The sequence below is a fragment of the Ochotona princeps genome, chromosome 23 (assembly GCF_030435755.1).
Source record: "Ochotona princeps isolate mOchPri1 chromosome 23, mOchPri1.hap1, whole genome shotgun sequence".
In the NCBI taxonomy this organism is placed as follows: Eukaryota; Metazoa; Chordata; class Mammalia; order Lagomorpha; family Ochotonidae; genus Ochotona; species Ochotona princeps.
In genome coordinates this window covers 10,127,689-10,140,104 of record NC_080854.1, presented here as the reverse complement: position 1 = coordinate 10,140,104, position 12,416 = coordinate 10,127,689, and the positions used below count along the sequence as shown (strand labels likewise).

The window sequence follows — 12,416 nt, the reverse complement described above, 5'->3', positions numbered from 1 at the left end:
CGCAGTGAAACAACACAAGAAAACACACAGTACACCGAATGCCGATCGATGATAGATTGATCTTTATTGAAACTCCAGGCTTTCTTTTATACTCTGCCTAGCTCCTCCCAGTGTTTATCCAGTCCTCAAGTGGCCACCCTAAATCCTTCGAGTTCCTCCCAGTAGTGGCCACCCTAATTCCCTTGAGTTCCTCCCAGTGTTTATCCAATCCTCTAGTGGCCACCCTAAATCCCTTGAGTTCCTCCCAGTGTTTATCCAATCCCTTGGCAGATAACTTGACAAATAGGAAGCAGGAACTTGTGGGTAAGCCAGTGGCTAAATGTATCAGGCCAAAATTGCTCATCCTGTTACCCTCTGAGAAACAAGCTAAGCTGTGGAGTTAATCCTTGGGTGCCGGAGCCTGCAAATAAATAAATAAATAAGATGAAACTTTGAAAGAAATTTATGAAAGAAATAGCATTCATATTGAATTTGAAACATACACAAATGCATAGACTAAGGCATATTGTCATTGGGCCTGAAGTCAAAAGTAGATGTCACAACTGACAACCTACTAGTTTACTCTGTCTTCCCTCTCCATATTTCAAAAACCACAACAGCTCTATTCAGAATAGGAATAACTTGCAAAGTGTGATGGGCACGGACATCTGTGTCCCCTCCTTCATTCTTCGATACCCAGGAGTAAGTTAATACAAGGATAGGTAGTTTGGAAGGCTAGCATGAGGTCCTTTTGGAAAGTATCTTTGTCCTACCCCTGGGTTGTAGGCAGAGATGCCCCTGATATCCAAATCACATCTGAGACTCATAGCTATTTGATTTTTAAAGGATATCAAAGGCTTCTTTAACATCCTCAAGATACATCTCTAGTAACTCTTTACCTTTCAAAGTCAGTTAAAATATGCCTTGAGAATATTTTGTGCAATAAACAGTACATTTCTGTGTTTTTAAATATCTCGTCTTTAGCTTGAACAACTCATGTTAAGATGTTTGGTAATAAAGCCTGACTCTAAATGGAGCCCTCATAAATGGCATTTATGTTTCTGGTGCATAAACCAATTTATAATGTGTTTTTGAAATTTTCTGTAGTATGTTGAGCATGTTTATGATTCATAATGAATTCAATATATAGTAATTTCTTATGTCTGATATAGATATGAAACTTTAAAAAATTGCAATAATCTGAAAGAGCAGTAAGTGAAATTAATGTTTTCTTTTCTAGTGTTAGTTTTCTATATTGCTTTACAATTTTTAAAATAAATTAATAAATTGAGTGCTGTTGCTCTGGCCTAATGAGTTATGCTGCCATCTACAGCACCTGTATGTATCTGAGAAAGCAATGGAGTATGACCCAAGTGCATTGGCCCCTGTACCCAGATGGAAGACCAGGAAGAAGCTCCTGGCTCCTGGCTTTGGCCTGGGCCAGCCCTGGTTGTTGTGGCCATTTGGAAAGTGAAGCAGCGGATGGAAGAGGTCTTTACCTCTCCCTTTCTTTGTGTCACTCTGCCTTCCAAATAAACAAGACAAATCTTTAAAAATATTTGTTTGTTTGAAAAGCAAAATGACAGAGAAAGGGAGAAAAAGAGGTTGAATCTCCTAGTGGTTCACTTGCCAAATGGCTATAAAATCATGATTGGGCCAGATGAATCCAGAAGGCTAGAGCTTCTTCCAGGTTGCCATGTGGTTGACAGGGGACTGAAGCAGCTGGGCCATCAGCCACTGCTTACTCGGGTGCGTTATCAGGAAACTGGATGGGAAGCAAAGCAGCCCACACTCAAACTGACACTCTGCAATTGGATGCCAGTGTTGCAAACTGTAGTTTAACTTGCTGCATTGCAACATTGACCACTTTGTTTGCATTCTTTTCCTAAATTATATTTACACTAGAATCATAGGTCTTTGGGCTGACTTAAGATTAATCCCATTTATGATGAAAGTAGAAAGAGATAACATAAACAACATCTGGATGTTATGGTCTGCAGAAATATTCTCAACAACTTCATACAGTAAGGCCCCATCTTTGTGTTTGTGTATTGACCCACACATAGAGAGGTGACACCTGTGTGAAATACTCACATTGACTTCACCTTAGCACTTTCTGTGATAGATTCTGGAATAATAACACACTAGAGTGACATATTCTGCTAGAAGACTTGATTCAGGAGATCAGCATGTAAATTAAAATGGATTCACTGAATGAAACCTATCTTGATCTTGACTTCAAGGGGGGAATATATTTCTGTTTTTTTTTCTTTGAAAGAGGGTGGGATATGACCAAGTCAGAAATGCTTGAGTGGATGCAGGCTTCTCCTCCAGCTTCTCCTTTGTTGATGTCAAATGTCTAAGGATATCTGTCACTCTAGTGACTTTCTGGCAAGCCAGCATGTGGCTACCACAGCTAAGTCTGTAATGAATAAATGTGGCATGATCAAAACTATTGAAGTAACTGGGACATCAATTACCTGGATGATGTAATTTTTCTATTTGAATAAAGTGCATGTGATTTTTAGACTGTTCAAAGTCAACCTAGGTGAGGTAATTTTTCTATTTTAACAAAGTACTTGTGATTTTTTATATAGCTCAAAGTCAGTCAAGGTGCTTTTATGGTTTGGTTTAATATTTACATTCATTATGTATTTTTTGCTTTTCACAGCTTATCACATTTCATTTTTTACAGTTGAGTTTATTCTTCCCACACCCACGCCAGAAGCATTTCTATTTCTCCCTCCGTCCCACCCCACCATACTCTACCCCTCCTTTTGTACAGTTGCCTCTGAGTGTATCTTTGTATGGTTACTACAGAGTCAATAGGAATTTCAGTCCACAATTTTAAAACTATTTACTAAATATTTTCTGTATGTCAGGCACTGTTCTGTGAATGAACTTGTGGTACAGTCTGGGTCCCTGCCCTCACAGAATTTGTCATGCAGTGTAGACATAGATCATTCCAAACAAATATGCAAATTTAGGTTCTGTAGTAATAGTGAGTGATCTTGAGATGGGACTTTAGAGGAATTATCCTTAAGGAAGTTATAAGTTGAAAACCAAATTTTGAAAGAATTTAACTTGTGAGATTCTGGGAGAACATTTCACCAGGCATAGGAAACAGAGCTGCTCTTGGAATCTGTTCCAAGAAGAGCTGGGATAATCCTGTTCAACGAGAGAAAGGTCAGTATGGCAGGGGAGAGGGGAAAGAAAAAGGGTGGGACTTGTGGGTAAGAAACATGCCTTGTGTCCTTATAGAACACATTAAAGAGTTTGAATTGTTCTTGGCCTCAGTGAGAATGTGCTGGAAAGCTTTAAAGTTTAGAAGATTGTCCCTTGCAGGTAAATGTGTAGTGGAATTTGATCCATATTAGTTAAAACGTGGACTGAGTTGCTTCCTTACAGTGAAGAGCTCAATAATCAGAGAATGTTGGAGACAAGCAGCAAAGGCAGTAGCTTGTTGAATATGGGTAACGTGCACAGGACAGGGAAAGTCAAAGGAAGAAGTGAGAAAGATGGGAATAGATGCTCCTCTCAGCGTTGACTCAGAAATGTGGAGAAACAACCCAGACAATCCTTTAGTACACTCATTAAAAGATTTAGTTGGAAGGGGGAGAATAGGAGTAGTTACCTGACATAATATTTTGTCTGAGGACCTTGAGTGGCATTCAGAAGGAAGTGTCTTGGTATGAGGTGTCCTTTCCATGAATGTACCTAGAGTCCCATTCCCAAAAGCTTCTGAGAGGTAAGGATCATTAATTGTATTTTCTTCATCATAGTTTATACCTAGAACTCAGCCATGTAGTGCATGTGAAGTGGATATTTAGTGTCAAAGCACAAATTTATTTGCATAATGTACTTCTTGACACAAGCTTATTTTCTGCTCATTTATGATGTCACTGGAAAAATACATTAGGTAAATTCCATTTTCACCATGAGTTGATTATTATGCAGCCTAATTTTTTTTTGTTCTTTAATCATAAATGAATTATTTCACTTTTCACAAAATGTGATTGTATCCTGAAGGTTCATGTACCCAAGTGCATTTTGGACTAGGGCATCAGTCTAGACTTCAGCGAAAGCAATAAATCAATGTGTTTCCTTCAAGGACAGAACAGTCAAGAGTGAGTAAGCCTGCTACTCATCTTTAATAAATGCATCTGTCATAACTTCATGAAAATAGCCTCAAATAGTTCGATACCTACATGTGCAATGCAGTAATAAAGGAATAAGATTATCTAAATGATTTAGAATCATCCGTCAACATAAATACCTGCCTCTTTATTGCAGGGATTCATAAATTCAAAATTTAACTGGTAGAATACTCAGTGTATATTTATGTATTTAGGCAATACATTTTTCAAAAATCAATTTACTGATGTATCATTAACCAGCAATTTAAACAGTTATTTCCTCTGAGAAAAGAAAGAATAAAATGATCTTATATTCATAAATAAATAAGAAATTCAGGCAATGATATCTGTTGCTAACAATCAGGATTGTTTTTTGATAGTAAACATAGCGTTTAGCCCACTACTCTCAAGATCCAAGAAATTTAAGTATGAAAATATTAAGTTTGCTCCTGGGCTTTGAATTCTGTGTAGTTTTTATTATAGTTAGTAAACACGAAGATGACAGCAACATTCTGCTAAAACATAAGTTAGCATAAACAAGCCAGCTATGCCAGTTATGAGAAAGTCTTTTTGAGCTAACATTTGTTTACCTAATTTTTACCTTGTTTTTTCCTTTCATTTATCAAGTACTTTTTCAAAATTAGAGTATTTAAATAATGGTTGTAATTCCTTAAAACACTTGTACTACTGCAACCCTGTAGAAATTCAAAATGCAGTTTCTTAAAACTATGTAACTACTTAGGCTAGAAAGTTAATTATAATATAAACTGAATACACATTTTTGATTTCCAACCCTAATAAGGTAGGGAATATATCTTGCTTAATTTAAATCATTTAAGTTTTTTCTGCTCTTTACCTAAATTTGTCAAAAGGTTTCAATATTCTGCTCACTACTCTAATCAGTGGTATTTGAGGGTGATAGAGCTATGATAGCAAAAAGTGAATCTGAAAATCTGCTGCTTCTTACCAAAAGTGACCCCAGTGGTCCAGCGTTAGGCGCTTGGTCACTTCTTCCCCACACTCTAAGCATTCCCAGTGCAGTATCTTACTCTGTGTCTCACTAATCCAGTGACCAACCCAGTGACCATCATATAAAGGACTCGATACATTTTTATGTGATGACATACTAGTTATAGACTATGCCCAGGGCAGTTCTCTTAAGTAGAAAGTAGAGTCATATGGGCATTTTGGAGATTTTCTAAGTGAGAACATCTATCCTAGTCTCATCCACACATAAGCTCCTTGTAGGAAAGATTTTATCTGGTCGTCATGTTTTTTTTTTAATTCTTACAGTCAGTATGAGACATGACACTTAATAACTGCTTAGGAAACACTTTGTCACTAAACCTCACAGAATAATGGAATCGCTTCAGAAGACAAAGAGTGTCTTTACACATAGTTCATGTACTGTGGGTTTCAGAAGCTTCCAGGTGATTGTGAAATCCAAGGTATCCCAGTTACTTACCTGTTTGTGTTCAATGCTGCATGATTTGGAAAAAAAAAAAAGCAAAGAATGTGCTTGTGACGTTATAACTGAATGAATTGTAACTTCTTCAGAAGACTTTAGACTCAGAGAATTAACCTGGTGTTCCGAGGGTTGCCTTAAAAATGTCTACCCCAACTCTGAGCCCTAACCCGATTATCTATAAAACAGAGATGATATTCATTGTGTATCCCCTTACAAAATTCAAGATCAAGCAAGGTATTATATGTGATTGTACTATATGAACCATAAAAAAGCTCCTTTGCAGAGCATTGGTATTTTCCAGTAAAATTTAATATAGTTAAAGTATGCATACATACATATATATATATATGCAGTTAACATATATTTAACATGCATGTAGAAAGTAAACACTGTGGTCTACTCAAGTTGACTAGGAAATTGACTTGATGTGGTGAAAAATTTCAAACCATAAAACATTTTACAGCGACCCTCCTGAAGAAGTGCTTAAGACAGTTAATTTGGTGAGCCTCCCAAGAAAGGTTATGGTGACATGTTAGTTAAGCTCCCTTCTATGGATCTTCAAACAGTACTCCAGCTTAAAAAGCTTATCAATCTTTTTCATCCCATTCCATATTCAGTTGTTCTTTGATTCTTATTAATTTTATCTTTGAGATAACTGCAGGCACTAGTATTTGATGTAATAATTAAGGTGCCCACTTCCCATATTGGAGGCCTGGCTCTGTGCCTGCCTGACCTTGACTTTCTGCTAATGTTCACTCTGGGAAGTAGTAGTAATGGCTCAGATATTTGGGTCCCTGGGAACAGACTTGGCATTGGCTGTGATTGTGGCCGTGAGTTATAACTAGAAAATTTTCAGGAAAAATCCAGGGCAACCTACATATTGATCTAATGTTTAATACCCTACATACTGGCTTAATGAATACTCAAAATATATGATAATTAATGAAGACTTCTTTGAAGAAGAGAAATGTACAAAACCGTTGTTTATTAAAGAGGAAAGAATGCTTCAGGAATTATGGCAGATAACTTTAAACTTCTCCTGATAAGTAGTATCAGATTTATTCATATCTCTAAAAAAGGTATTTTTGACATTTTTATTTTGCAGTAGTATCCCCTTGTGATTTTCCAGGGTTCAAGTCAGGATTTGCAGAAATTGCTTACTCCCTGTAAGCCACCCGTTTAATCTCATTATGCAGTCCATGGGGCACTTGCATTAGAACTGCCTGGAAGGTTGTTGAAAGTACACTGCCCAACTATATCTCTCTTTAATGTTGAAACCCAAGAATCTCCACTTTTCACAAGTTTTGATGCATAATTTGTAAAGTTCATTGCACCAAAGCTCATAAACCCTCTTTAAAAATTAGTGCAGTAACAACTTTATGGGCCGTACAATATTTGCTGATACGAATTCTCACTGAAGATCAGTTCCTTCCAAAGGGCTTCATCTTAGGAAGTTGTTTAGAACTGAAAAAGACCTTTAAAATGTGTAACTCAGTCATATCTTTGTGTAAATAAAGAAACTGAAAAGATAAAGAGAGCTCCCTTGAGTCACCACGCTGAGTTATTGAGGAGCCAAGTGTTTTATCCAAGTCCAAGGCCCTCATTGGTTTTAGAACAGACCAGGCTTTGCTAATATCTATCTGCTGGATCGCACATTTCAAGCTTCTGTTTCCTCACAGTAAATGCCATTTTACTTTCTAATGACAAATCCTGAAATTAATGTTACAAAAACACGTTTTGGTGTTTAAAGAGAAACATGCCTGGCTTTAATGTAATTATGAAAACTACAGAGCCATGAAATCATCTTTGTTAAGGGCATACTGCTTAGACTTTGCATGTAATTTGCAGTCTGCAGTGCTTAAGTTTGCCTGCTGGTATACTCAGATAAGAGGAAGCTGTTACATCCACAATAAAAGATGGATAGACTCAACTTCAAGGATAGTTGTATTTCCAAAATAGAGGATAATTCTACTTTTTTTTAATGTGGGGAAATTAAAGAGCTGCCTATAACTTTAGTCCCAGAATTCTTGAAAGCACCGGGAACTTCGTGGTGAAGATGTGCAAAAACAGCGCTCTACAGTGATCTGTGCTAAATGGAACAGGTATGGGATATTTTTCTAGTCCAGAGTGGCAGTTGAAAGAAAAGCGGTGAGCAGGTAGGAGTGGTTTTTCCTTTACCTGGATTATCTTGTTTCGTATTTCGGAAGTCTGAGGAGAGCCAGCTTTCCCTCTTTCTGAACATTATAGCCTTGATTTACTCTGTGGTTGGATATTGAGTTCCGCTTTGAATTAGGAGTGGTGATCACATTGTTAAATATCATGGAAACTGGTTTGTTGGGCACTGCTGTTCCTAGCATTTATTAAGCCAGGCATAAATACAAGTTACTAGTCAGAACTTTAAAAAAAAGATTCATTTATTTTTATTGGAAAGAAGGATTTACAGAGAGAAGGAGAAACAGAAAGATCTTCTGTCTGCTGGTTTACTCCCCAGATGGCCACAACGGCTGGAGCTGAGCTGATCTGCAGTCAAAAGCCGGGGCCAGGAGCTTCTGAATCTCCTGGGGTGGGGGTGGGCAGAGTCCCAAGGGTTTGGGCTATCCTCTACTGCTTTCCCAGGCCATAAGCAGAGAGCTTTACGAGAAGTGGAGCATCTGTGGTATGAACCATTCCCTGTATGGGATGTTGGCATGTTCAAGGCAAGGATTTAGCCATTGAGCCATTGTGGTGGACCCCAATCGGAACTACTGTCAAATAACTGCACAAGTTTTTACCTCACTTTGTAAATGGTAAGCTCAAAGCAAGTGATAATATCAGATTGTATTCAGAATAAATTTCATTAAAGGAAATCACAATTTATTATTACTTACTTACTTGACAGAGAAACTAATATCTTCAGTTTACTGGTTCACTCCCCAGGTAGCTGCAGTGGCTGAAGCCTGGAACCTGAAAATCCATCTAGGTTCCACACGTGGGTGATAGAGGCTCAAGCCCCTGATCCATCTTCTGGTGTTTTGTTAGACTCATTGGTAAGGTGATGGATCAGAAGCAGAACAGCCTAGTGTGGAACCACTGCCCCCAAACGGGATGCCAGCATTACAGTGGGCAGCTTAGCCCTATATGCCATCATGTTGGCCCTAGTGACCTTATTTTTAACAGTCCCTATCAGTGCCTAATATTGTGGCATATAAAATAAGCCGCTGTTTGTGATATGAAACTTCCATATGGGAGTACTGGCTCTAGTCCTGGCTGCTGCATTCCCTGATAATGTGCCTAAGAAAGCAGTGGATCATTGCCAGGTACATCCACTGACATCCATGTGGGAGACCCAAATGGAGTTCCTGGATCCTGGCCTCAGGCTGATGCAACCACATGACTGTTGCAGCCATTAGGCGAGAGTCAGCAGATGGAGGTTAAATTTGTCTCTCTCTCCTTCATTCTCTCTCTCTTACTTTGATTCTCAGCTTCTCAGTTTCTTCCTGTCACTGTTTCATTCAAGTAAATTAATAAATGAATCTTTTTTTAAAGATTTATTTATTTTTATTACAAAGTCAGATATTCAGAGAGGAGAGACAGAGAGGAAGATCTTCCGTCCGATGATTCATTCCCCAAGTGAGCGCAACGGGCCGGTGCTGCGCTGATCCGAAGCTGGGAACCTGGAACTTCTTCCAGGTCTCCCACGCGGGTGCAGGGTCCCAATGCATTTGGGCCGTCCTCGACTGCTTTCCCAGGCCACAAGCAGGGAGCTGGATGGGAAGTGGAGCTTCCGGGATTAGAACCGGCACCCATATGGGATCCTGGCGCGTTCAAGGTGAGGACTTTAGCCTCTAGGCCATGCAGCCAGGCCCAATAAATAAATCTTTAAAAACAGATCATGGTGGGCTTCCAAGTGCAGAAGGTTTGGAAGTTGCTCCTAACTGGGAGATGGCACCCAGCTGTTCTGAGACAGTCACAATGCTGCAAAATAAATATATTGAATTACATCATAAATGCTATGGGTATCGTTTGGATTACCATGAGAAAAAAGGAAAGCTGGGAGACTCATGAACGTTCCAAGAAGGCAAAAAAGATGATTGATCTGTGAAGGCTAAGCTCTGCCACGAGCAGCACCATGCTGAGAAAATACAGATGAAAAAGACGATCAAGATGCATGGAAAGAGAAGCAACAAACAAAAGAGTGGTAAAAACACTCCCCAGGGAGCAGTACAAGCCTGTCTCCTGGCCAGAGAGGGACAGTCCTGAGCTAAAATCCTTTCTAATATGGTTAAACAAAAACGAAAGGATAAAGTGCGGAAATGGGAATTCCCTCTGCCTAAAGTTCATGTCCAGAGGGAGAAACAGAAGGACTGAAAGTTATTCTCACAGAAAGAAGAAAGAAGAAGGCATGGAAGAGGATGGTTACCAAAGTTGGCTTTGTTGGAGATGGCTTTATAAGAAAACCACCCAAATAGAAAATATGCATTAGACCAGTGGGCTTGCATTTCAAGAGGGCCCATGTAACACCTCCATAACTGAAAGCCACCTTCTGTCTGCCAGTGCTTGGTGTAAAAAAGAATCCATCAGCCCCAGTATATACAACTCTGGGTGTAATTACCAATGCACTGTCACTGAGGTAAATGTGAGTGAGCTGGGCCTTGTGACACAAGAAGACAAGGTTATATAGCGGAAACAGGCCCAGGTTACCAACAGTCCTGAAAATGATGGATATATAAAAGCACTCTCACTTGTTTGACAGCAGTTTCATGTAAGTAACTTCTAATCATTATAGAAGACTACAGATTAAGTGAGAAAGCTCTTATTACTGTGATGTTTTTGAAAATTACCAAAGAGCCTTACTCTGCAATCATCAAGAGAACTATTTATTCATTAAGCTGTAAAAAACATTAAAAAGATCCACTTCTAAAACAAACAAAAAACAAATCACAGTCACTGTGATCCTGGATCCTGGATAATGCTTCTCTAACCATACAGACATTTATAATCACATTATCTGTTGTGCCAAAAGTAAGTTAGATATTTCTTCAGACAATATTTGCTCCCCAAGTACTTTTAGTATAAATGACCAGTAGAATAACCCTGTCTCTCCAAGGATGCTGCTGAAATTCTTACTTGACAAGTAGCCAAACAACCTTTACCTTCAGGAGTAAAAGAGCTTCTCCTGAGTGAATTTCCTTGCAGCATATGAACTAGATTCTTTTACAGCATTGCTGTTAGACAGAATCACTGGAAATCCATAATGAAATAGCCTTTTTTTTAGAACTCTTAAAAATATTAAAGGTTAGTTTTAGCAATGCCAGCTTCTGTATTTATTAGGAAAGATAAGAAGAGTTACGTGAATTCAGAATCCAAGATAAAATCAGCATGTGCTTCAGTGGCTATCAATAAGGTTAAAGATGAGACTTTTGGAAGAGAATGTTTGTGTCTTGGAAGTTAGTGTCTGCATCAGAACTAGAAGGTAGCCACCCTACCACTGTCCAGCTTGTCCAAATAAAAGGACTTATTTACAAGCACCTCCCCCTACGCCAACGGAGCACTCCCCTCTTCCTTCCTTCACCCATCCCTCAGTTTCTCTCTCTTTAAAGGACCCTATGGCTCCTAACCTGATTTAACTTGTTTCTGGAAGTGGAGCAAATTAAATTTTACATATTAATGTGCTTGTCTCTGAAATGTCCAGCTTCCTATAATGAAGTGACTAGGCTGCATTTAATCTTGTGTTGCCCAGTCCACCTCTTCTTACTGTCACATTGCTCATGATAGCATTAAGCTTCAGTTACAGGATATAGTGGATTAAATCACACCTTCTGTGTTTCAATGCCTCCAGTGTAAAACTGTGATTTCTGACTCTAAGGATGTTTCTCTGAAGTTTTGGTGGATCCTTGGGATAAATTTTTAAACCTACAAATAAAAACAGTGTCAACAACCGCAGGGCAATCTAGAAGTATGGAAGAGAGTTCAAGTATAGACACATTTTTTTCTTTTGCTTTGTTTAGGAAGAGTTTATGGCGGCCATCTTGAACTGTACATTTGATATTCTACTGCCAGGTCTATTAAGGAAGAACTTTTGAGAATGTGGCACATATGTCAAATTACCAAATATTACTTTAAATAAACTAATCTGCAGGTATAGGTCTCCTGAACGTCTCTGAAAAAGAGAGACATGGAGACATTACACTATTTTTTTCTCTCCCAGCCATGTCTGAGCTACATCAAATTCTATCCTGGATTCTAAAAGGGAAGAAATTCTGTCCCACTTGATCAGTTTCTCTGGAGTCGTCTCTTCTTTCTGTAAAGGATGCTGTGTGTGAGCAGGTCCAGCCTCACCCTCTTACTCATGTGTTTATGTCCCATGTGTGAAGCACCTCAGCAGGTTGATCATGTGGTCAAACAGAGGGAAGAACACACAGGGATCAGATCCTGACCTTATTAGCACAGCATGATCATCAGGCCTGGCATAAGACAGCCAGGGTGGTGCCCAGCTGGAGAAGTTTCCGTCTTTCCTGCAGGAAAAGGATCAGTGGATGCCAGTGCATCTGCTCCCTGGCTGTTAGGAAGTCATTCAAGCCGTAGTCTGTGTACACGGTAAGATAATATATTTGTCTGGCGTGTAAGTCTGAGAAGAACCTTTTACATTCTAAGTAGGATTTTGGGTGGTAGTCAGAATAACTACACCTTTAGACTTCTCATACCAGCAACTCTGTTGTCAGTGTGATTTAACTATGGACAAAAATGCTTTCATGGACTGCCAGATTATTTGGCAAATGATTTAGATCTGTTGGCAAGGCAGTGATTTTTGTAACATTTTATGATGGAAAAATTAAAAGAATCCTAAATCTTGC

At 38.9% G+C, this 12,416-nt stretch overlaps 1 protein-coding gene and 1 pseudogene across 2 annotated transcripts in view; both read left to right on the top strand.

Moving 5' to 3' along the window:
- The window catches only part of RAB3C (RAB3C, member RAS oncogene family), a 225,871-nt gene that overhangs the window by 91,790 nt on the left and 121,665 nt on the right, over window positions 1-12,416 (top strand). The window lies entirely within an intron of this gene.
- On the top strand, window positions 9,535-10,312 carry LOC131483110 (ribosome biogenesis protein NSA2 homolog; annotated as a pseudogene).